Source organism: Diabrotica undecimpunctata, chromosome 1 (genome assembly GCF_040954645.1).
Source record: "Diabrotica undecimpunctata isolate CICGRU chromosome 1, icDiaUnde3, whole genome shotgun sequence".
NCBI lineage: Eukaryota > Metazoa > Arthropoda > Insecta > Coleoptera > Chrysomelidae > Diabrotica > Diabrotica undecimpunctata.
The window spans coordinates 185,918,287-185,946,233 of NC_092803.1; the positions used below are offsets into that span (position 1 = coordinate 185,918,287).

At 33.7% G+C, this 27,947-nt stretch overlaps 1 long non-coding RNA gene across 1 annotated transcript; it reads left to right on the forward strand.

The window, feature by feature from the left end:
• Positions 1 to 1,871: 1,871 nt before the first annotated feature.
• Positions 1,872 to 16,862, forward strand: LOC140441654 (uncharacterized). The gene is made up of 2 exons (XR_011951019.1): positions 1,872 to 2,082; positions 16,714 to 16,862. It is a non-coding gene; the product is annotated as an uncharacterized lncRNA (long non-coding RNA).
• The last annotated feature ends 11,085 nt before the right edge of the window (positions 16,863 to 27,947 follow it).

Consider the following 27,947-nt stretch of genomic DNA (forward strand, 5'->3'; position numbering starts at 1 on the left):
ACCTCTTTACTCCTCTGTCGGGTTCTTATCATTCTTCTTCATCTCATCTCCACCATTTCCAATTGCTCTTGTGATGTGGTTGTGTCGAATCTTGTAGCTGATGCATGTGTATGTAGAGGGGAAAAGTAAAATCTTATTGTACAGTAAAACGTTCTAAAAGCGACCACACTCGGGGAATGAAAAGTTGGTTGCTAATTTTAATTAATTGTAATTTTAATTTATCAGAAACATAAATGAACACAATAACATCAATTTAAGAATAAATGCATACTTTTTTGGACACACTGTAGAGTAAAATTTTTAAGGTTTAAAATAATCGAAAACTAACGACTGCTTCATACTTTTTAATTTATTTTTAGAAGATTGTAGCGGGTAGCTCTTTCGAAGCGACAGACTCAGTAAAACACAGGTTGAAATAAAAATAAATCTATTAATTTCAATGTATATACAAAAATAAAAAAACAAAATGTATTTTATGTCCCCGTCTGGATCCCGCTAGAGTTTTTTCCCCGGCGGACGCCTGTAAAAGAAAAATTATTATTACTAACAAACAAAAAAAAAATGGAATAAGCGAATTCAATCGCACGCAGACTTATACTCGCTTCCACCTCAATCCAGTGGAAGCCCCAAACGCACTCGCAATCGAAATATTCGGTTGTGCAGATCCACGCTATACTCTGAGTCAGAGTTGACGGTAACGTTTAATGCACGATACCCACGGGTTCTGCTTGATTGAGGACAGAGTGTAATTCTCACTACGGAAGTCTCTCTGTCCGGGCCGGCTCGGAGATTCAATACACTAGCGAGCCAGGGAGCCTAGAGCGTTAGCCACAAAACTCTTTTAATTCCGCCAGTTGCTCGCCTTAAATAGCCGCTCCGAACCGCACATCGTCGTCTTGTCGTGGAAATGGATGAGTGATTATCGACACTCCCACGGTTCGAACTGTTGAACGTTCAGCACATCGTTACAAGATGCAGCCTCATATTTTATTAAAAGTTTAGAAATATGTGTGAACATGTCAAAAATGTTCCCATTAATAGTTTTCCAAATCTGCTACTCATTAATTACAAAACAACACTAGTAAAATTGACCTGAATGTTAAAACCAGATCTTAAAAGTACGAGAATTAAAGATTATTTCTTGATTATTTCTTAAGAATGGTCGAATTTTTTTGGCATTTATTGATGCGCGATATTCATGAAGATGATAGATGCCCGTGGTCGTTTAAGAGAATGGATCGGTATAAAGAGGTATAAAAGAACGGGATTTCCATTTCTTAATTCGGAAAATTTAGAATCGGGCGTTATATGCAGTTTGTAACTTTATAGGAGTGGTAGCTTACAGAGTACTGTACTCGTAATTTCCACAAAAGCGATTTTGTACACTTTTTGCAACTCTCTGTTTTTGCCTTTTACATGATACATTAATTTTGCTAGGTATCAAGGAGGTGAATGTCCAAGAGTAAATACAACAAAAACACAAAAGATTAGATGGTAAATTATTACATGAATTGGTAGAACATACTTATAGTTAGATTACACTACATTGATTCATTGATGAAATTGAAGAAGAGAAGGGTCCAGATAAAAATGCTTAACAAAAGGATATATAAACAATAGGACAACAGACGTGGTAAATTATAAATAAATGACAGCAATTAACAAATAATAAAATGTATAAGTTGAAAAGCTTTAAGCCGGTGGCTATTGGACCTTTGGAACTATCGTATCTTATACACTTATGTAACCAATAAATAGGAATGTATAAATTTATATTCATTTCTTTTGATTCGTTATTATTACTACTCCTCTAGACGGCCCTGTCCTATTTTTGATAATAAATATGGAACCTACAACTCCATATTCACATATTACTCACAACTTTTGCTGTCGTTGATATCGCTCAAAATGAAGTACGTAATAATCTTCTTGTTTTTGTTTGCTTCTGTTTATTGTGACGAGGAAGTAAAATCTCCTGGATGCGTTCGACCAAAAATTTGTAGAATTATTCAGTGCAATATACAGCTCTGTAAAGAAGACCAAATCCTTCAGTGGCATCCCTGTCACTGTTGCCCAATTTGTGTAAGTATTAAAAAAGATTCAGAGTGTTTTATATAAAAATTTTTTTACTTCAAATATTATATTTCGAAAGATATACATACATAAATACATATAAATATAAAAATAGAAACTTTTTTAATTGATAGGTTTGTCGGTCCGTTATAAATAAAACACTTAATTATTACTTAAACGTTTCGGTTATTTGCCATTTTCAATAAGCACATTAATTATTTAAACATTACATAATTCACTTTATATTTATGTCAGCACTTTTTGCTAGTTTGCAAAACGAAATATAATGTGCATTTACGAAATAAACTTAATTTATTAAATTATGGTAAATATTGGGGAGATCCTTCATATCGGTCTTATTATTGATAGAATTTTGATCTTTGTTTATGTGAATCGTCTCCAATATAGGTACATCATTTGTTGTAGTTCTGTTCTATTTCTAAAATTATTTTATTTTTGGAAGTTTTTGATTATTGTTGGAGTTCTCTCCAAACCTGAGAGTTAGTTCAAGTCATCTAAATTAGGAAGTTGGTTGGTTGACAAGGAAGACAAAGAGATATCGCAGTGCACATGCACATGGCAAAAATGTAGAATAATAAGCAGGTTATATAGAGGAAAAAGCTAATGACTAAGACGGCAGTGGTAAGAAGTAATATTATATTACACGAAAAAAGAAAGATCATGAGAAAAAGTGTCAGCAACAAACCAATTAAATTTTCTGACAAATAACTTATAAACATCTTAAAAAATATTCAAGTATTGCACTGTTATACATTAAGAACTGTTATAAATACATTTATAAGACTAATCAATAGGAATGGATGAATTATTGGACTATTTTTTTCCTGAAGCTGCAACTTGAACTAAATACTCCTAGAGACGGTTCTGGTTTTTTATTTGACAATACATATAAGACATACATACATCTGCATATTCACACAACAGATCTGCATTTGCTAAACTGTATTCTTCAAAATGAAGTACGTAGTAATGTTCTTGTTTTTGTTGGCTTCTGTCTATTGTGACGACGATGTGAAACCAGCAGGATGCGTTCGACCAAACTCGTGTAGAAATATTCAGTGTAGTGCACCGTTCTGTGATGAAGGCGAAGTAATTTATAATCATCCTTGCTATTGTTGTCCTATTTGTGTAAGTATGACAATAGGCTTGAAGAGTTTTTAATGATACTGTAAAGAGCTGTTATAAATACATGTACAAATGAATACATTATTGGATTAATTATGTTTTTGTTGCAACTTAAACTAAAAACTTCCATTACTCTTAGAGACGGTCCTGGTTTACTTTTGATAATAAATATTAGACATGGATCTGCATATTCTCACAACAGATCTGCATTTGTTAAACGATATTGTTCAAAATGAAGTACATTATAATTTTCTTGTTTTTGTTTGCTTCTGTTTATTGTGGTGACAGTGTGAAACCTGCAGGATGTGTACGACCAAACTCCTGCAGATTAATTGAGTGTAATGCACCGCTCTGTAAAGAAGGCGAAGTTCTTTCTTATCAACCTTGCCATTGTTGTCCTATTTGTGTAAGTATGATAATAAGTTCGAAAGGTTTTTGATGATATTATACGATATAAAACTAAATATATTAGGCTTTTTAATAAGTTTTGTGATTCGGCAAGAAAATCACTCTGAGTAACAAAGACGTTCAGCAATGAACTTCAAACTAGCCAAGTTGTTTATCATATTAAGTCAACGCTTTTCCGTCCGTTTCTAACATGCTTTACAAAGATCTGTTTAACTTTTTGAACATAGGTAGGTTAAGGTTATGAAATTTACATTTAAACAGTTAAAACAACTACTTTAGAGAAATCATTTTTCCATGTCTGCCTTAAATAACATTAAAAACGTCTTTCTATGATTCAGCGATTCCGCTAATTAATCAAATACATTTCATAATATCCGATGCGAAACTGTGCTGGTTTTTTTACATCATTCATTTCGTTTATTTCTTGTTCCTTTAGTCACTTATTTATCAAGATTTTCAACATATTCAACGGTTTTCCTACAATGCTTATTAACCTAAATAAACCTAACAAACTGTGTTTGTCCAGGATGTAATGTTTCAGCTTTCCAATCTTATTATATTCTGTTTCCAAGAACGTTTCTAAAAAAGGTAGCTCGTAGCACAAACTTGTAATTTTACTTCTGGAAAATTGAAGTTTCATTTAACAGTGAGTTTTAAGAATGTAGTATTAAATGTACATACTCTTGTAGATGAATACTCCACCAGTATTGTTCACATTATATGTTCTAAGTGTTCAATCATGATCGGAGTTTATAAGTATAAGTATAAAAGTAACTATTTATAGAATTTTGAAACAATAATAGTCAGGAACGATAACAGAAACACCAAAACCGTTAGCAGGAAGAAAACCAAAGCATATAGGTAGACAATATTGTAAAGTAAAGAAAAGCACCTATTAAATTTTAAATTTTAAATTATCTTTACCACGAAACATTGCATTGTTTTATAATAAATATTTATATAATTAAATTTGCATGCTCTTTATCTTTGTAATATTTTGGTAACACTTCAGTTCAACATGAATTTGCTAATTATTTCGATGTTTTTATTTACATTTGCTTATTGTGACGAAAATGTAAAGTCACCGTGTACTCCACCATTTTCATGCAAAATATTTAAATGTAAACCTATTCAGTGTGAAAACGGATTTGTTCTTACACGTCGACCATGTCTTTGCTGTCCATATTGCGTAAGTGATTTTTGATAATATTTAACCAAACAATACTTCTATAAAATTATTATAATACTAGCTATAATGTATGGCAGTGAACGTTGGGCAGTTAAAAACAAATAAGAAAAACAAATATGATGAATATGTATTTGAAAATCAAATACCTTTTTAAGACTAGAAAGTCGAAAAAGGAGTTTGACAAGGTTGTATACTGTCACCAGCACTATTTAAAATATACACTGAATACATCTTTAGAGAAGCATTGGACGAATGAGAAAATGGAATAACAGTAAATGGCCAACTTATAAACAATATTAGATATGCAGACGATATCGCATTGACGGCAAATTGTGCGCAGGGGCTAGAAAGAATGATGGATAATGTTTTAGAAACATATTAAAAATACAGCCTAAAACTATATTGTATGAAGACAGCATAATGATCATTAGTAAGAACAGCAACCACCTGGGATGCAATATTAAGGATACCTGGGATCATGATACAAAATATAACTCGTACCGAAAAAGTCAGAACCAAGCTCTTTTAACGGTTTTATGGAGATTCTCTGCAACTTACCTCTTTATGTATCGATATGAGCATAAAAATTCTTAGATATTACATTTTTAGTATTCTTCCCTACAGAGTAGTAAGCTGGAGTCCTACAGAAGGCGCTATAAAACAGTTAGAGGCATTTGAAATGTTGGGTTACCAACACCGCAAAGAACAGAACATTGGTTTACTTTTCCACATTATGCGTAATAATAAAACCGATTTCTACAATTGATTCTACAAGGCAAAATTGGGGACAAAAGAGGCCCTGAACGTAGACGTATATCCTGTCTGGCCAATCTATGACTAAATTGATCTTTTTCGTGCTACTGTCAATAGAATAAAATTAGTCAATGTCATTGCGCACATCACAAGTAGATTTACCCTTTAGAAGAGAGGGTAAAGCAGACATAAAGCCCCTAATTTATATCCAAAGACTTTTTGCTCCAATACGTAGTACTGCCTCAGCCAAAGCCTCTTTGATGCCAATGCCTATTCTAAACCCTTTTTGGGCAATATTATCAATGTCGATAGTAACCAATCTTTTGGAATAGTTTTCGTTAAATAAATTAAGTTGAAAATGTTAACTAAAATTTTATCATTATCTTCATCAATGAGTTTAAGAGACTCTAGTGGTAGCTCATCAGGTCAGTTTGACTTGGCCTCCAACATTTGCTTGATCGCATGTATAACTTTCGCACATCGGTGATCGATCATCATGGAAAAGGTCTTTTATGTATTCTGATCAGTAGATTAGCTGCTTGATATATACGCAATCAATAAACGATGCTTAAAATTACTAAACCATTTCTGTTCCTAATTACAGATGTTTGTATGTAAGCTCTTGATACAGCCATGTCTTTGACCTTTTTGTGAAAGTTGAAGCTGTCATATCTCCATTGGAATCGTTCAAATACTTCCATTCTTTGCGATTTCAGTCTTCCTTCGCACACTTTATATTCTTTTTTGATATTTTGGTTTATTCCTTTGCATTTAATTAATAATCTTCTTTCGTCCATTAAGTCTAATAATATACTTGTCGCTCTGCCAACGAATTTTACTAATAATTAAGTAAACGTAAAGTTTATAGTAAATGAAATAATACTGATACAACTTAAAAATGTAACAAAATAATATACAATAAATAATAGGTACCTTCATTCGTGTCTCTGCTATAGAACAATATTCAGAAAAATGCACTAGCCGTTGTTTTGGCATTATGTATTAATAACTTTTGTACATTGTTAATATTTTATCTGTTTTTATTTGGAATCAAAAATATTTAATTTCAGATTAAAAGATTTAGCAACAACTCCACGCCATAAAATTTGTTTAACTTGGACTTATAAAGTCATATAAATATGAAATACCTGAATATGTATGGATATTAACAAAATTTAAGATATAACAAACAATCAAAATGAAGTATCTACATATGTCAGTTGTTTTAATATTAGTTTCTTCGTGTATTGCATCAAATGTTCAATGTGATGCCAGACCTGACTGTCAAACACCTACAGAATGTGCACTTGTGAAGTGCTACCTTCCGAAATGTCAACCAGGTCAAGTTCTGACATATTTACCGTGCAGATGCTGTCCAGTTTGTCAGATTAACAATCAGTAAAGTATTTGCGTATATTTATTGATATTGCAAGATTATTTTTTTAAAGCATATTATTTAATACACATGATACTAATCCTATATGACTTTCTATTATTACTTTTTAAATATTTCTCCTCCTACGCTGACAGGGCCGCATTTGGCTTCATTACACCATCAGGCTAGCAGAGTTCCGCCGCCCCACCCCCACTAACTAATAATTATGTCTGTCTCCTTAAATTTTAGTAAAATGAGACATCTAAAATAGGAATCGCATTTGTAAAAATATGTTTATTTAAACTTTTTTCTTTACATTTCAATTTTTATTAAAGGATTATCAGCGGTAAAGTGTATGTTTTCTTTTTCATCGAATTTCTATACGATCAATTTCTTTATTTTATTATTGGATCATTTAAAATAGTTAGATGTCTATATTATCCTAAAATACTAAACTCCTTATAAAAGTGATTAATTAAACATGGATAAAATACGATAAAAATTGTTGTATAATTGTATTTTTCACAATTATTTTTTTATTTGCCATTTATTCGTATATAATGAATAATAGTAGGAAATAAATCCTTTTTTGTTTCTTTAATCTCCAACTAAAATATTATCCTCCAAGCCTTCTTTGGAGCCAAGTCTTCTATCTTTGCGAGAATTCCAGATTCTATACACAAAATAGACAAAGCGTTCAATTCATCTTCATTAATGGTTCATCTCAAATAATTTTTCACTCGCTTTAAGACACTCGAAGAAAGAAAAACTTCTTTAATCAGAGCAGTTTGTAGCCAGAATCGAAAGATAAATTCGTAACAATGTCGATATTCGGGTAGACATCTTGAAGATACAGGTACCTGAAATAACTCTCACTATATTCTGTATATCATGCTTGAAACTGGCAGCACTCATAGATAAAGTAGTATCTCCAAGATCATTTATGTAAGTTCCTACGAGATTTTGAGCTTTTGATCTCAAAATACTTTCTTCTATTTTCCTGAAGATTTTACGATTTGTGTTAGACAATTTAATTTATCTTCATACTCATTGCATGACTTTCTAGTTCTTTTATTTTTTAAATTTAACTATAAACTGATCAATGGTGTGTAAAAAGGTATTGATTTTAAAACATTCTCTACCATCAAGTTCAAGATCTTCAGCTCCTGCGTCATCATATTTTTTGAAGTGAAGCTTCTACATATACTGGGGTTGTATTATTTTTTTGCTCTACAGTAAAATGTTGAGGCTAGCGTCATGGAACTAGCGCCACGAAATGGCATCGTCACGGGTAGCGTCACTGAATAGCGGTTCTTAGCGTAGGACATCGATTCAGTACCTACTCAATTCGTTTTTAGTCATAATATATTTACTCTAAGCTGGTTTAAATTAAAAACTGCATCAAAAATAACTAAATATAGACATTAAATGAGAAGTAAAAAACAATTTCAGCTGTCTCGTTTTCTATATTTAGCTGAGATCTATATTTCGTCTTCAACGCAATCACAGCAAAAAAGATAATTTGCAATCAAGTTTGTTATTTTTAGTTGTTTATGTTGGCTTTTATAAGAGACTGTCATAGCAGATAAAACGCATTCCGTTAACTTTTTTAAATTTTTGTTTGTGGGAAAAAACTCTTAAGGCTGAGATTAATTTATTGAATTCGGTAGAGCCAAGTTATATACTAGGTTTAGTTTGCTCTGATTGTACTGTTTTCTGTAGGTTAAGTTTTTGACCCACTTGTGCTCTATAAGCATCTCTAATAAGTTTCTCTAGTATACCTTTGTAATTTATCATTACTTTTAAGTTTGATATTGAATATTATTTACATAAAAAGGTAAAAGAGTTTACATCGACTACCAAGAGAACGACTTTTCACACCATGCTGAACACGGATGGCAAACTGCTAGAATCAATTGAAGATTAACTGAAAGAATGGGAAAACTATATTAAAATTCTTTTTCACGACATACGAGAAGAACCAAGATTGGAAAATAACAACGAAGAGCCAACAATTCTGAAATCTGAAATCATAAATGCAATTAATCATCTTAAAACAAATAAAAGCCCAGGTCCAGACGGAATATACCCAGAAACGTTAAAATTAATCAGCGAAGAAAATATCGAAAAATTTGTTCTTTTATTCAATCGCATTTATAATACAGGCAAAATACCCCAAGATTGGCTGGAGTCAATATTCATCCCACTACCAAAAAAGGCAAACCCACAACACTGCAATGAGTTCCGTCTGATAAGCCTTATGAGTCATGCAGTAAAAGTCCTACTAAAAATCGTACATAATCGTATCTATAGAAAGTGCGAAACAATCATCGGAGACGATCAGTTTGGATTCAGAGCCGGCATGGGAACTAGAGAAGCCCTGTTCAGTTTACTAGTTCTCGCCCAAAAATGCTACGACCAACAGAAAGATATATTTATATGCTTTATAGACTTCGAAAAAGCATTTGATAGAGTAAGACACGACCTACTATTAGAACGTTTGCAAGAAGTCGGTTTAGATGGAAAAGACATCAAATTCTTAAAAAACTTTTACTGGAACCAAAACGCCAGAGTTAGGATCGAAGGTTCCACATCCGCAGAAGTATAAATTAGGAGAGGAGTTAGACAGGGATGTGTTCTGTCGCCTCTGGTGTTTAATCTTTACTCCGAGTTTCTATTTAAAGAAGCATTGGAGGATTCCAAGGATGGAGTCAATGTGAATGGCGTAAATATCAACAGTATCAGATACGCCGATGATACAGTGTTAATTGCGGATTCCGACTTAGGTCTACAACGACTCATCGACAAGACCAACTCGACCTGTGAGCAATTTGGTATGAAAATAAACATTAAAAAAACCAAAGTGATGTCAATCCGAAAAAACCAAAACGTACCTAAACCTTGCACAATAAATGTGCACATTTTAGGACAGGTCAATAGATTTAAGTACCTGGGATGTTGGATCGATAGCAGCCTAAATCCTGATCTAGAAATAAGATCGAGAATAGAACAGGCCAGAAAATCTTTCGAAAAAATAAAAAAACTGCTTTGTGATTCTCGAATAAAACTCGAAATTCGACTACGTTTATCAAAATGCTACGTCTCTTCGACACTTCTATATGCAGTTGAAACGTGGACCCTTAAAACATCAACCGTAAATTAATTGGAGGCCTTTGAAATGTGGATTTACCGGAGAATACTCAAAATTTCATGGACATCGCATACCTCAAACGAAGAAGTGCTGCATAGAATAGGCAAGGAAGGAGAACTTTTTAACACAGTAAAAGTTAGAAAAACATCATACCTAGGCCACATACTGAGAAATAATAAGTACCAATATGCCCAACTTATAGTGAAAGGAAAAATCGAGGGAAAGAGAGGCCTAGAAAGGAAAAGACTATCTTGGCTCAGAAACATCCGACAATGGACAGGGCTAAATTTTGAACAGCTAATAAGAACAGCTGAAGATAGAGAAGAGTTTAAAATTGTAGTAGCCAACCTCCATTGAGGAGAGGGCACTTTAAGAAGAAGAAGATCGAAATTATTAGTTTTACTTACTGTATTTCATCCCTACATTAGTTTTACTTAGTGTATTGTAGCCCATTGTTCATTTCCTACAGTTCGTTAAACTTGCTTGATAACAGTATTATATCCTCTATAATTTGTTCCTTTATTTTACCGGTTTAAAATTTTGAACAGGTATTTAAGTAGGTTAGTAAATATTATCAGAGAACACCACTCTTCTTTTATTTCAATCGGTTGTGTGTTGGCAAAAAAGTTATCTATTATAGCTCCACAATCCTACCTGTCTTTAATGGCCTTAATATATCGATAGTGTATTACGATTTTAAAGGACTGATTAGAAAAACCAAAACCTAATAAGAATAAACAGTTTACTGAAAAATCAAAATATTATAATATATGTTAGATGAATGAGACAATTATAACTTTCTGAATTATTTGTTTAGAGTTACTAATTATTAATTATAAAAATTAGTAAATTTAGCTATATGCGCAGACCAAAAAAATTCTTCTTCTTATTGCGCTGTTTCTTTTTGGATATTGGAGATACAAATAGCAATTGTAGCTTTGGAAACTGCTACATGAAAGATTTTTGCGGATCAGCGATTGAATCTACTTCTCCCGTCTTTCAGCTATGACTTTTGGCTTTGCCTACTGTTCTTTTTCCCTCTACTTTCCCTACTAATACCCTTCGAAATAATTCATATGTTTCACCTTCCAACACATAACCCAAGTAAATAAAATTAAAATTAAAATAGGAGGACCATATAATTGATGCTGGATCAGGAGCTAGAAAAATATTGCAAACGCATTAAAGAATGGTAATACTGTAAGAAACCTAGGTCACATATCTAATAAACAAAGAACTATCGTTAAAAATTTGAATTAATAATTGTTCTCTATATATGAGCCTATTCAACATTTATGAAGAACATGTTATGCAAATAAGCAAGAAATGTTTAATCTCCTGCGAAGAGTTAAGTACGAAAGTAATAAAGTTGGTCTGAAAATCAATAAAGATAAGACCAAAAATTATGGTGGTCAACAGATTCCACACTATTCAACTGACTATCGTGTCACAAGAATACCAGAAAGTGGACAGTTTTATCTATCTCGGATCTAGTAAAACTAACGATGGTAACTGTGAAGCAGAAGTTGGGAGACGTATTGGCATGGCAAAAAATGCGACGAGTCGCCTAACTAAACTTTGGAAAGACATATCATCTCTCAAAATATTAAGATGAGACTGGTGAATGTATTCTCAATATTTCTATATGGGACAGAGACTTGGACTCTTCGCGAATACCAGCGGAAAAATCTATGTCTTTGTAAAGTGGTGTTAGAGAAGAATGCAGCGCATACCGTGGGCAACTCATAGAACAAACGTTTCCATTCTAAACCAACTCGAGATTAAGAAAAGGCTATCCACAATATGTCTCCAACGTATTTTGCAATTTTTTGGTCACGTGGTTCACAGAGGTGACGATAGTTTGGAGAGATTAATTGTTTCTGGATACGTTCCGGGAAAAGATCAAGAGAACGATCACCAACTAGATGGTACGACCAACTTAAGAATTCAGCTGAAAACTCATTTTGCAAAGCTCTCAGAACAGCTGAACAAGGGAGACCATTAAAGAAATTTTTTAGGAATATTGTAAGAAATCACGATCCTCAGTAATGGAGAAACGACAAGGGAAAGAGATATATGAGCCAAAAAAGACGAACTGGGTGGCATTTACCTTGCTAGGAGTAAAAAAGCCGTGACAGTGACATGATAAAATATTATTTACACCATATTTATTAATAAATACCTACAATGTTAAAACCATTACAAAAATATTTGTCTTTCTTAAAATATATTTGGACAAATACATTTTAGTATTATCTTAAATGGATTTAGTCAAAGTACATAGAGCACGTATTATTGCCACTGTTTTTTACACACCAAACTTAAGTCGTCTACAGATCACGTTGTGGTAGGTAAATGTCGGGAAAATGAGGTATTCCGTATGCTTGTTGTGCCTATTAGTATTTTTTTCAACTAGTGTTGTGAGATGTCAAGAAGGATATTGTTTTCTTACAATAGACTGTAACGATTGCAGAGATGAAAATTGTGCTTTGCCAACCTGTACTGCCGCAGAGATAATCAATGATATACCATGCAGTTGTTGTCCAGTATGTATTATAAATATGTATCTATTTTTATTTAAAATAAACAATATTTATGATTTTTAAGGTAATATTTTGAATTTTATGTTGCTACGATACATCTGCTAAAATGTTGTTGTAGATATTAAAAATTGTTCTCTATCAGTATGTTTTTTTCCTTGAAATGAAAGGAGATGATCTGCCTTTTACAATATACATAAAATCTAAAAAATCTTCTAAATTCATCCTTATTACCTCAAATGGGTTTTTATTCTTGCAAGAAGCAATGAAGTTTCCCCAATCATTACATGTATATATGGAGTTTCCAGGAACATGTTTCTTAACCCTTTCAATAATACTGTGTTGTCCATCCACTTCCATAATGTGTGTGGCCTGGAAACAGAAATTTATGTTTTATCTCTTTAAAATTTGAAAAACTTTTCAACAATCAGATGTACATGAAAATCATGTTCATGTTCCTGTTTTGTCCAGCACAGTTGTCTGTCCAAACTGTCAATATTTCTGTTTTAGAATTAAAATGTCGACTTGCCCAAGTATAAAAGCAAGAAGCCATCTCGCTTCCACCTCTACCACCAGTCACTTCATCCCAAAGCATGCACCATGTCTTGTTTTTTAAAGGATCATGTATATTATAGTTCAAGGTCCAAAGTTTTCGAAGATAAAAACTTTGTGAATTTGTTAGATTAGGAGTTTAGAGACATTTTTGTGGGTCAGCCATCCCTACAATACTTTTGTCATTTTCTTTTCCAATTATCTTGTCCTCCCATTTTAACTGATACCTCAAAGCAGCTTCTTGTAAGTGTTCTTGCTTTTTCCTGTTTACCTCTTGTAGCTCTTCTTCAGAAAGGGTGTTTTTTAATTTATATTCAATTTCATCGCATGCATCACAGGTGTTATTATCTGGAAACTTAAAAGATAAGTTAAAATCTTCGTTGAATATTTTTCTGAATAGCCACTTCTTTCCAGGAGTTACCTGTTTCTCTTTGCATTCTTCAACATACAAATCATACATTTTACTATATTTAGGTGATTTCCTAAATATTTTTTGCTATCCTTTCTCGGCTATAATGACTTTGACATGCTTGATATTTGGCAATACGACTTTTTACTCCATCTATTATGTTATCGGCTAATTTTGTTCCAGGAGTGCCTTTTCCTCTTAGGTCGACTTTTATCATGCCCGTATCTGTGGTTTTTTTCAATGCGGTTCGCATAAACTTTTCAGATATGGCTAATGTATTAAGGAAAAATGGTTTGCAAACAACTTCATCCTTATTATTAATGACAATGAATTTATAACTATGGGACCTGTCGCCTTTTGACTCATTTTTATTTCTTGATCTAGCCACCTATTTGGTTTCTATACATGATACAACAAACTGTCTTTTAGACTCCCAATCTCTCTGTTCATTCCAAAAGTCTGAAAATATAGCCTGCTCATTGGAAAAGCGCTGGTAATACTTAAGACGGCAAGTAGGCTTGCAAGGAAGTTTTAAAGCCTTTCCTTTCACCTCCACCCGTCTAGCATTAAGATAAATTTTTCCAGCAACACTTTTTTGTTTCCTCATACATTTTTTCCAATTCTTTTCATTTCGCACCATCTTCTTTCCTTTCTGTTTGGTTTAACTTGTTTCATTTATCTCTTCATCAGTATCCGAATCAGTAATGGAGTTGCGCTGTTATGGTTTGGATAAGCAATAGGAGTTAAGCTATTTTATAACGTCGAGCTGATACAAATTTTATTGAACATTGATTTCGCGCGCGTAACTGACATTCAAAATCGAAGGTCGCTTCAATCCTTGTTTCTGAAAGAACGGTTTATTTTACGCAAAAAGTGTTGATAATCATTTTTATTTATAATTAACTCAGCTATATTTTTTATTTAAAATATTTTATTCTACGACGTACAGATTCTTGGTAAATTGATTTTTTTGCGTTTTTACCCCCGTACAAGGGGGGTTTTGGGGGGAAGCTCGGGGGTAAAAGTGGTAAACTTTTTTGCATCTTTTTTGGGGTCCCAAAATATATATTCTCGGCAATATTCAGCTTGTTCGTATGATTTTTAGGGATCAACCCTATGACGACTGGACTAGTATTAAAACATAAAAATCTGTAGAGAAAGGTAATTTACAATAACATTTTTAATTTGGTATTTTAATAACTATCTTTAAACAAGAACAGTATGTCTGTAGTTTTTTCTTTCTCCGTGAAAATGTTAGAATTGAACTGAAACATTCAATAAATTACAAAAACCGCAAAGTCCGTTTTCAGAAAGTATTTATTGGAAACATGTATTTCTTCTTGTGCAAACGTAAAGGGAAAAATTGGACAAACATTTTACGAAAAAACATAATACCATTGACAAAAATGTACAAGATTTGCCACGGTTCTTTAAGTGGCAAATATTTTCCTGGCAAAATTTTCGGAAAATAGCAATATGTACCAATGCCCCTTAGCCAACCTAAAATACTTTTTTCTTTTTTCTATTTATAAATATCTATTATTTTGTTAGAAAATATAAATTTTTAATAGAACATTAAGAGAAACATTTAATTATTTACTGTTTTTATCAGAAATCTGATAAGTATAAAAGGTACAATTTTTTACGTATTTAATATAATAATTTAAAGTATATTTATTACTTTAAAATTCATAGTTCGTTTTGGTGGATGTTATGCTGAATTCTTTCTGCATATTTTTTGCATATTATTGACAAATATCGCCTACATTTATAAGCATATACATTACGTTTGAATATGAATATTTGCTCAAGGCAGGTTTGCCTATCTTATTTGTCAAGGTGCCAAAACTACCATGTTCGGTAATAAACTGCGTCAGGAAGTAGTCCAATTTCCTAAACTTACATTCCCACCACGGCTTCAGAAAGATCGGGACCAAACTGCTTCGTCCTTCTTGCCTTTCTGATATCATTGGCCTATTACCTCTGCCACTCCGGTATCTTCTTCTCTTCCTCATCTATATTTCCATCCGTTCTCCTCGCTTACACCCTCGCTTATTCTTTGGACAACAAGACGATTGGTATCACCGGTCCAATGACATACAGAGTTTCATGTGAGCCCGTTCTGTAGGCTCTAGATATCCTGAGGTACATTCTCTATCAGCTCGGCGTATTTTACAGTGTTCAACACGCTACATCACACGGAGTAGCGTAGGTCACAACCGACTGGAAAAGTCCATTGAGCAGCCTTCTTTGGCGCTATCTGGGCCTCCAATGTTCAGCATTAATTGTGCTGAACTTGCCTTTAGACTTCGGTTCGCCTCCTCCGCCATCTTTAAGACGTGTACTTCAAACCTGGGGCCTCCGACAGTCAGACTCCGAGATACTTAATCGATTTAACCAGTGCAACCTCCACCCCTTCCACTATAAAGCGAAGAAAGGAGATTTGTCCTGACTCCTTTTATAACTACCACCTCAGTTTTCTGAGCTAGCTGTAGATCGTTCTCTCTGATCCACCTGCTAATACGACGCATGGTTATGTTAGCCGCATTAGCCATGTCTGTTTTCTGACTCGCTCTCGCAACCAGTGTGAGATCATCGCCATAGACTACAAGAGTACATCCCGATTGTATCTGTAGCCTCATCATCCTATGACATTCTACAGGATGGGACCTAATACCGAACCCTGCGGAACACCTTGCGACAACCTAATGCTGGTATCTTTTGTCCTTATGGAGTTGTCAGTAAAGTGTCTTTTAATCACGTTTACCAGATACTTAATAACGCCCAATTTTTGTGGTTGTTACGTTGAACCACGTACGTGGTTTTTATCCAGGAAATTCTTCGCTTTCATGGTCCTAGTTTTCCTTTCATTTTTCCTTGAAGAATTAATTACAGCAACCCATATCTTTCGCTGTTTCTCACGCTTGTCCTTTATACATTATAACATATGCTTGCATTGTAAATTCTGAAATATATAAATATTTTTAAAGAACTAATGACATAATAGCAATAAAAATGATAAATGATATAATATTTTAGTGATTTTTACTATATTTATATTTTACTTTTTCAGTCCGTCGGTTTAACGTGTACATTAACAATATTTTTTTGTTGCAGGTGACAGCTACTGCGACCAGTCCGGGAGCTTAAATGCTGGTAGTTTGATTCAAATAAAATTATTTTGTAATTATTATTAAAACTTATTATGACACAACTGTAAAACTTTTTTATTTTAATTGATTAAATGGATTTTTTTAAATGAGAAACTATTTTTATTACTTCCCTAGACAACAGCTTTGTGGTTGCTTATTTGATATGCTCGATTGGTAATTATTTCACAATAAAATTATTTAAATCTTAAACCCAGTCTTGGTATTGTTGCCGAGAGGCGTGGAGGGAGGCTGTTTGGCTTATCTCCGGCTCTACGGGCTTCTTACGGTCCGTGGAATTGGACCTAGATGTTCCTCGAGTGTCCACCATTCTTCACGGAACAAATAGTGTGACTGAGGTTGATACTGGGTGAGGTACGTGGAGTCGTGTATGTTTTTCGGGTGAAAAACTATCACAAATCCAGAACCAGAGGTTTGTAATGTGTGAATAACACAGTAAAATGCCACAACAAACCTCGGAGATAATGTACATAAATAATTGAATGTGTGCAAAATAAAGACAGAGCGTAAGTTTGAAATATGAGTTCAAACGTTTTTCGTGCTTGATCTACGTAGTAGAAATCCCACTAAAACGTTATCTGCACAGTAGTAATTAAAAATGAAATAAGAGAACAATATTTGTACATACAAATAACATAAAAGAAATAAAAGATGCAACAGTAAAACGGCAGTTTGAGAGATTCCTTAACTTACGGAAGGAATCCTCAAAAAACTTGTGCCTCCTTAACTTACGGAAGGCGACCACAAGTAAATGCAAATACTTACTGCAGAGCGTATGGTCTCCGTGAAGAGAGATGTCGCAATGAATGTATTAATGAGTCTTAAAATACGAGGGTGAGCTCGAACTGGCCGACTACAGAAAATCCACCTTCTTTTATACAAGAAAATCCTTTGTTTTAAGGGATTATGACGTATGAAAGTGGACTTCCCGTAAAATCGACCAATGGTAAATTTTAAATTGCTCAAAAGTTGGAATAACCCCTATTACAACTAATGAACAATTTTTTTCGTGTCAGGAGATGTTTCCCGTACGCTGATTGGCCAGTTAATGCGAGCGCACGAGAACAGTATTTCTAAAAGTTGTAACAACAGACTCGCAACGTTTCGTGTTGTTATCCTAAAGTTAATGTTTATATGTCCAGACTATTCCTCTCGGGGATTCCCCGCATTCCTTGATTATCTAAAATCTGTCAGAGACTATTTGCTTACATTGTAGTTTTCTTGGAAAAATTTACCAGAGTGGTTTCTCGTTGCCTCTTCTGGTTTGCATTTTTGGCGATCCTCTGGAAAACTAGCAAACCCCACAGGAACGCGTGATTTTAAGAACATTAATCCTGATTTTTATAATCTTTGTTGTAAGTTTTTTGACGTTGAGCTTAGTAAGTTTTCCAGGGAAGCTGCTTATCTCCATTTTTAAACCAAAATAAAGCAGAATATGGCACCGAAATATGGCACCAGTTTGCCATCCATTTGGGATTCTATTTTGGTAAAGAATTTTGTGTCAGTTATTGTTTAAGTATCTCTTCTCCATATTTGGGAATCCGTCTTGTCTGAGTCTTTTTGTATTCTTTAATTTCTGGAGCGTTTAATAAATAATTAAATTAAACAAATATAATGCTATATAGCTTCTGCTTATTCTTCTTCTTCCTTTGCCCTATCCGTTTCGGCCGTTGGCTATTAACAAGGCTATTTCGATTTTGTTTACGGCACATCTGAACAGTTCGGTCGATGTTAGTCCGAACCATTGTCGCAGGTTATGCATCCATGAGTGTCGTCTTCTTCCCGGTCCTCTCCTACTGTCGATTCTTCCTTGGACTATTAACTGTAGCAGCCGGTACTTAGTATGCCTCATGACATGTCCGAAGTACTCAAGCTTCCGTTTTCTTACGGTGAAGATTATTTCTTTGCTTTTGCCTATTCTCTGCATTACTTCCACGTTAGTGATGTAGTCTGTCCAGGATATCCGAAGAATACGGCGATATATCCACAGCTCAAAGGATTCTAGTTTCTTCAGGGTGGCTTCCGTTGTGGTCCATGCCTCTGCTCCATAGAAAAAGACCGGGAAGACATAACACTTGACCAGTCTTAATTTTAGTTCCATTGAGATTTTGCTTGTGAACCACTTTTTCATATTGTTGAACGCGTTTCGCGCTTTTTCAATTCGTGATCTTATTTCTGTTGACTGGTCCCATTTTGTGTTGACTGTGGTTCCAAGGTATGTGTATGTCTCCACTTGTTTTATTATTCGGTTGTTTAATGTCAGTTGCATCGGATGTTGTTGTGTTCTGCTGATGAGCATGCATTTAGTTTTGGTTGTATTGAGTTCTAAACCATATTCTTGACTTGCTGTGTGTATGCTTTGCATGAGTCTTTGAAGCTCGTTGCAGTCATTTGCGATAATAACTGTGTCGTCAGCATATCTAATATTATTGATTACCTCTCCGTTTACTTTGATACCCTCCGAAACTTCTCCCAGTGCTTGTCTGAAGATTTGTTTATAGTATATATTGAACAGGAGCGGCGAGAGGACGCATCCCTGTCTTACACCCTTTTTAATATCTATCTTCCCACTGCGTAAGTTGCCCATCTTTATCTCAGCACTTTGGTTCCAATAGAGACTGGTTATTATGCGCAGATCCTTGCCATCAATATGCATCTTCCTGAGCATTTCCATGAGTTTATCATGTTTGACCTTGTCAAACGCCTTGGAGAAGTCGATGAAGCACAAGTGGACGTCCTTGTGCATGTCTCTGCATCTTTGAATTAAAACTTGCAGACTGAAGATCGCCTCTCTTGTGCCCAATGCGCTTCGGAATCCGAACTGTGACTCCGATATATTTGCTTCGCATTTGTTATATATTCTATTGTGTATGATTTTGGTGAAAACTTTGGTAATGTGATTTATCAAGCTTATTAAGCGGTGTTGATCACAGTGTTTTGCACTTGGTGTCAGACCTTAGTATTTCGGGTCCAGTCATGTCGTCATCTTGGTCCACTGTCGCTCTGCTTATTAGTTGTCAATATTTACAAATTAAATGTATGACTATTAATATCTAATCCTCTTTACCAACGAATATTTTGAACGATATTTAAATCATACATAGTACAGTATAGTACAGATATGTAGATAGTAACACCACTCTTATTAGGTGCTTCAGCAAGCTGTTTGCTTTGATTTTTGTAAAAATGTGTACGTTTCCCCTATGATTATTAAATATCTTTAACGGGCGTAATTTTAAAAGATTTGCATAAAGATACTGATAAGGAGGCTATATATACTTGTATAATATCAGACAAATAATTAATAGTAATTATTTAAGAATAAACAATGAAAGGTCTATATGTTTTATTCTTAAGTATTTTAACACTATTCTCTCTGTTTGGTGTTCGCGCTGGACCCACGCAAGAAGATTGCGAAAATGCGAGATGCCACATCTCGCCTTGTATTCGTCCTTCTCACTTAGTGAAAAATCCTGGAAAATGCTGCCCTGTATGCAGACTATATTGATTAAGGAGGTAAGTATGTAAGATACAAAAATATTTAAGCTTTGCATATATAATTCAAAATATACTAATTAATAAACTCGAAACATCGAAGTAATTCTGTAAGTTCTGCTTTAATTGGTATATTTAATTAAAATTAAATTTAAAAATCCAAAAGCATTAAGTTGAAAACGTTTTTGGACTCATCAGGACATCTTCAGTGAACTTGGTAGTACTTACAAAATAACCTCAAAACCAAACAGTGCTTGGGTTTAAATGGATCAAACCATACTTAAAATTATTAAATTATCTGGCAGTATACCGATGGAATTAGATTGCCTACAGGCAACACAAGTCCCTACTCGAAAGAGTTTTCTAAATTCGAACTATAGGAATGTTAAATCTCAAACTCAATTAATATTTTGTACAATATTTATTATTAACTACTGATCGTTTTTCTCACAGTTACCTCATATAAGAAAAAAATTAGACCTGTCTTAATATCAAGATGAATATAACAATTATAAAAACTATAAGACAAAAGGACAGTATTCTATATGAAAATGGTACTGCATCCTTTCGTATAGTAGCTATAGTAATTTCTGTAAAACCAAGAGGTGAATTTTTCGATATAGTGGAAGCATTCCACAAAGTCCCCTACCACGAAATCACGAAAAGGGCGATTCAGCCGAAAGGAAGAGACCAAACAAGCTGCAGGTGTTTAATCGTACACATAATAAATTTATTGGCATATTCTGGGACAAATACAACAGTTCCTGACTGGTACCCTGATCGAATTGTTGACAGGGATTAGATCGTCTAAACGTAAATGGTACAAATAAAAATCTAGTAGATGAATTCGAATCAGCAGATTCGAATAACTTGACAGCAGTGGACACTTTTGTATTATCCAAATGCATTTAATCAAAAATATTATATTAGATTTATAACATGGTGGTATAACCAACGATAAGGATGCCTTACTGGATTTCTTTTCTCTGAACATTTTTATAAGGAAATATCTTCTTCTTTACGTGCCATTCTCGTAACGGTGGCTGGCAATCATATCGACCATTCTGATCTTCTTCTTCTTGTACTGCTCCTGCCCTGGGTCTTTCTTTGTATAATCAATTAAAGTATGTCGTATCTCTCTCCATGCCATGCCATTACAGCTTTTGTGTTTTTTTTTATATTTCCACTATTCGTTTTCTTTTGTTGTTAACTCTTCTAATGACATTGTTGTTTGGTACATGTATAGTCTATAATATCATGATATCTTCAGGATTCTTTTATGTATCCACAGTTTGAATGCTTCTAGCTTCTCAGCAGTCGCCTCGTTAGGAGTTTATGTTTCTATTCCGTAGCTATAAGTAAGGATGCCAGTATATAATAATATAGACTACGAGAAAACCTAAGTAACGTAATGATACCGTACGAATGATGACATTTGCCTATATGGTGTCTAGATACAGGCCTAAACTAAGTTTCCAGGTAGATATTCGCATACAAAAGGCATGAAGCAGATAACATAGATAACATAGGCTGCACATTTACTTCTGGATAGTGTCAGATTAGGTTGAAAATGAGTGGACACTTGAGCATTCTTTCACTCGACCTAAGAGGTCTATTGTGGCTTATCTCTAGGTTAAAGTTATCCTTTTAGCTAAGCGTTTTAAACTCTACTATGGACTTTGGAGAGACTTCTACGAAGTCGCAGGGTTCAGTTTGATGATACTTAAATTTATTGAGCTTTATACTATATTATACTCTGGACAGTTGCTCAGAACTTACTTCCATGTTTCTTTTGCCATTCCCATGGCAAGTATCTGAGTCAAATAGATTTGATTCCAGTGCCTTTAATGCCACCTAGCTATTCGATATAATTTTTATGGATCTGTTCCATATCATAAATTTTTACTTGGAAGATAGTTGAGTGATTACCAAGGCTTTTACTAAAGTTAAGTCTTGGTTTCTCTCCGTAAACTTTAGCTGCATGCATACCTCCCATTTGCCTTGTCTTGGAAAAACGACGCTAAACGGATTTTCGAAATTATATTTAAGCTTCGTTACATCTGGTACCACTTCTAAATGCATGTTTTTGATTATCTCCTTATATTTTATACGGGAAATCTTTTACTCTGCTTCCTGGTGTCTTATTCTCCTTCTGTAGAATGAGGTGAAGTAGACCTCTATGAAAGCGGTTGAGTAATCGGCATCTCTTTTGTTATGATTAGGTATGTTTGTCGATGAAGCTTATTCAGCTTCTACCTGGTGATTTTTTATTGGCATTTAGACAGTGTAGCTCCATAGCGCCGAGCTTTCGATATCCTCTTCCATGTCTTCTTCAGGGCTTCCAAGGTCCCAGTCTCCCGAGTCCCCAGAGACTACTACACTGATCACTTATCAAAGCATTACGGGTGCTGAGAATAGAGGACGGGTCATTTATACAGTCGATGGTGACGTGGCTTATGTGGAGGTTCGCGTGTGGGCCAGCGTGGGAATTGGCGCGAACATTTCTGACAGTCGGATTTTGGTTGACGGGTGGAGCAGATGGTATTTTCTTTATGAGAGGTCTTCAAGTCGAAGGAAACCGTATGCCGTCATCTCTTTTATTGAGACAATTTGGCCTTTCTTCAATTTCAAAGGCTTCTCTGATAATGTTCTTGTGCAGACTGCCGCGATCCTATATAGGCCAAACAAATCGTAAAATCCAAAATAGGATTTATGAACATTCGCTATTGAATGAAATATGTACTATTTCTGTTCGCAATTCCTACTCAATTTCAGCTTTAGGTCAACACTATCGTCATACAGGTCACAAAATTGATTTTAAAAACTCCAGAACCATAGCCCCCATCCACTTCTATAGACCAAAAATTATCATACTACGACAAAATAATACACTGTTAGACCATATTATAAAAAAGTAATAAAAAATATTAAAGCAAAATATACTACTAAAACACTTAATACTTTTCTTCTTTTATTATTGACAATCAAAGCCCGCTACATTCTACTGATGAGTTTGCTACACATTTTTCTTTATTAAGTAGGAGGAGAGCTGCTTCTATGATTTGTCTCTTGTTTATGTATGTTTCTTTCATGATTATTGATGCATCTTTTCATTTCTATGCCTGAGAAAGTGATCACAGAGTACGATGGAAAGATATATAAAGGCTATTTTTCGTATTTTATTTTTAGGCAAATAGGTTTCAGTCAAAAAATAATTTCCTGCAAATAAATGAACTAATTCAAATAACAATTAACTAGCGGAATAACGTTTGTTTATTTTATTTCCAATATAGCAATACAAGATAGTTTGTTTAATATTTAAAGTATTTTATTTTGTATTACATATTATATATTATTATTAAATGTGTTTTAAAAATAGCTTTCAGTAATCAGTATAGAAGTCGGAATATTAAGTAATAAATTTATTTTTATAAATATATATTATATTACAAAAGCTTTTATTTTATTCACTCAACACCACCTTCAAATGTAAAATATATTAATTCCTATTTCACCCATTAACAATAAATTTTCAAGAATCCAACTTCCCACATATGTCTAGTTTCCATTTTCCAGGTACCAAATGTTGAAAAAACATAAGGGGCCTTATATTAGAATCTCTAATTTACACCACGGACGTATGTATACTTGGTTGCCTAACAATACCCACATAATTTTTCACCACATACATTAATTAATAAAACAATTTTCAACATATTCTTAAAAATAAATTCAGGACAAATTAACAATTTAAAACAACAACATTGATGGTGGCTACTGTTACATTATTTTAATTTCAACTTTTTCAATTTTTTAATAGCGTTGGCTTCTGTCTTAATTAGACTAACACATAAAGTTACACTGACTGATTTGTTCGGACTTCCATCCTTACTTGTCAAGATTGTCATTTTAATCAGTTGCTTTCATCAGGTCCTCGTAGAGGACCAGCACATCGTCTCAGGACCAGCGACTTCATGTGGAGTCATACGTCGCCATGTTACCAAATCCACTGATAACTTTAACATCATAATTATTTAATACCATACAATGTAGCTAAATTTAAACCAACAATTTTTAACGGGTTTTTACCCACATATTTAGTGGCTCAATACATGTATACCTAGTAAGTATTAACCACATTTTGTATTAACCTTGGTCAAAATTTTAATTTCACGTTCTTTTTAATTAAGTGGTTATATATTTTTTAGTTGCACTGATGATGGAACATGGATTCCGAAAACGTTTTGTGATATAGTCCGATTGGGTTTTTTTTAAATTATACACCTTTTATAAAGGATTTTTAATAAAATTTTGACGTGACAACGTCTTAAATTAGGTTGTGGCTCGGAGTCACTCATGAAAAAGTGTAACGCCCGCTGACGTCTGTTACGATGAGTCACCGAACGAGAGAGAGGCCCGCCGGACCGGCGAATGCCTTGCGTCTCTCTCCCACTCAAACATGATCGGTCCGCTGCGCGCGCAGCACTAGAGAATTAGGCGCGTTGAATCGGTGCGTGCTTGTGTCCTATACACATTACAGCAGAAACACTTCCTTTTATTTCATATTTCTCCTATCATCGTCCTATCCTCAACAAAATCACTCAAATAGAAATTAGTTAAGTTTAAGTTTACATGTACAATGTTTTAGTAAACAAAATATATTTCTATAGTTAAAATTTGTGCAATTCTTATTTTTATTCAATTCCTTGTTCCTATTGTGCAATTTAATAATATTCATATCAATAAATATTCTACCGAGGAAAAGACGTTGTCACGTAAAATCTTCGGCCGTAAAACCGACTTTACAGGCAACCGATTTTTTTGAAATATATTTTTCTTATTTTACACCTCGTTAAAATATTAAAACAACCACTAATAAACTAGCTTTAAAAAATAAATATTTGCATATCATTTTGATAAAGACATGGGAAGCATATAAATTCAACCAACAGATAATGGACATGTAAGTTTTTTTCGCTGACAAAAATTGTAAAATGAAGCAACTATACATTTTGTTAGTTATGGCAACAGTGCTGTTAGAAGCTAGCAGTGATGATTGTCCTGCAATATTTAGAAGAAACTGTGAGGGTGTTGTATGCACCACTCCCATTTGTCCAGATGATTACATACTCGGCAAACCGATCTGTTTTTGTTGTGCTGTATGCATTCGTAAGCCACAAATAGGGTAGGTAAGTAGGTTGATTCGAATTGTTATAAATCACATATTATTTGGTACTATTTTCTTTACCTTTATTCTTATGGGGCACTGTTAGTTTAATTAAGTTTTTCTGAATGTTTTTTTGGTTTATACCCATATTAATCCTCTTTATATAATGTCTGGATAGTAGCTTTCTTTTCATATTTCCATTCCTGCTCCTTTTTTGACCTTTTGTTTTCTCTTTGGACATCGTCAGCTCTGCAGCCATTATACTTCAGCCGATTGGCTTAGTGCAACATTACTTAACCCCTTCGCTGCCAGGCTTTAAGATGAGTTAAACGATATTATACCAGGTTTAGCGAAAAATACAACTTTTTTAAATCATTCTTTTGCGTGGTCCATTTAAATTTTTGGTGCATTGGAGAGCATTTTTCATTATTTAAAAAAGTATTAATTTACCATAGGCGCCGCTCTAAGGGACAACCCATATAAAAACAAAAATTATAAATAAATAAAAATGCCTGCCTTGCATTACAACTGAACATTTTTGTTGTATTTGAGTATTTTTGATACAATTCTATTTTTGTATGTTAGTTTTACACATTTTTATACAAAAGCTTATTGATCAGTGGCGTAGAAATCAGAAATAAAACAAAATAAAGTAATGGTTCAAATATTTCATTAAGGCAAGAAATAAACAAATTTTCTAATACAAATAAAAAATCACTAATCACAAAAAAGTCTTACTCCAACAATGTTTTCAAGTTGTTTATTTATAAACATGAAATTCATTGAAATGCTCATTTGAATAAAAAGATGAAAAATCAGGACACGTCATGCAAAAATTTGAGTTAGTTTCGTTTTCTTCTTATTTGCGTAACATACTTTATAACACTTTCTGTTTCGTCTTGTTCCTTTTTCTTTTGACTCAGAAGCCATAAAGTGCTCACTGGGACAAAGACAAAAAAATTTCAAGACCTAACGCGACCTTTTGCCATGATTTCTCCTGGGTTTATTAGATTCATACAGTTTTCTTTGAGATAAGCAACAAAACATGATAATCGTGTTATAGGTCTTCCTTTCACAAATGCATTCGAAGAGCTGAATCGTAAACATTTTTAAATTGAGAATAACCTATTTCGACATGACTTCGTAACAAAATATTTTTGGTAAGAAAACAAGAAAGTAAAAAATCTTGACTACAGTAGTCACTTTCTATAGGGAAGCGTACTATGCCTATATATATATATATATATATATATATATATATATATATATATATATATATATATATATATATATATTTATATATATATATATATATATATATATATATATATATATATATATATATATATATATATATATATATATATATATATGTATATATATTCATTGACAAAAATACGTACATTTCATCCAGAGTAACTTCTGTCCATACAATCGAGTGAATTTTTTGAGTGATTTTCTCTATCAAATACTCTCCAGCCCTTTCATTTGTGCAGTCACAGAGAAACTTCACAAGTTTTTCGGACATAAATGCCTTGAAACATTTTTCGGTATTTTTCATTTCATTTATTTCTACTGCTGGATGCACCCCATTGTAAAATAATTTCGGAGGTATTAAATTTGATGTTCTGCCCTAAAAGGTAAAAAAATAACAAATATATTCAAATAATTCAAAAGTATTTTCCTTAAAAGGGTCTAATACAATACTAAAGTCTCTCATGTTAACTGGTTGATTTTCTTCATTGTCAGAGATACTGCTTCAGCTATCATTTTCGTCTAATGAATCCTCATCGGAAGGTAGGTACTCCGACTCCGTGTCATGGAATGGTTTATCTGCACTTAAAGTATCACTCATTTTTGTCTATTTCTGGCTAAATCACGTTTACGAACCCGAAAGACTACGTGCAACCGCCGAAAACAAGAGGAAAATCTCAACTAATTGGCTTCACTCGTTTCGATCGTTTGTTAAGCCACTCTAGCAATTTTGAAGGAAGTAGAGGTACTGTGTTTTTGTCTACTTTTCGAACCATACCAGATAATAAAATACCAGATTCTCAACATAAAATAAACTTTGTATCCACATATGGATACACTGGTATGTGGGAGAGCTACTCTCATGTATCCACGTGTGGAAACTTGGTAGCGAAGGGGTTAAGGTGTGCTCCGGAAAGCCTCCGATAGGGCTTCGCCGTCAGCCGTAATAAAATGGATACATATATCAAAGATAAACCTATGAAAATAAAAAAAAACTTAGATAAAAATAAACTACTAAAACGAAACGCTTTTTCTTCTTCTTCTTAGCCTTCTGTCGTCCATGTTTGGACATAGGCCTCTCCCAGCTCCTTTCATCGGTCTCTACCCGGAGCAACATATTTCCAATTTGTTCCGGCCATTCTTTTAATGTCATCAACCCATCTCATCTGTGGTCTTAATCTTGCGAAACGCTTAATGCTCAGTATTATATGTTCACTTCACTTATTTTGCTTTTATCACAAAATTAGCCAAATCCAATTACTGTT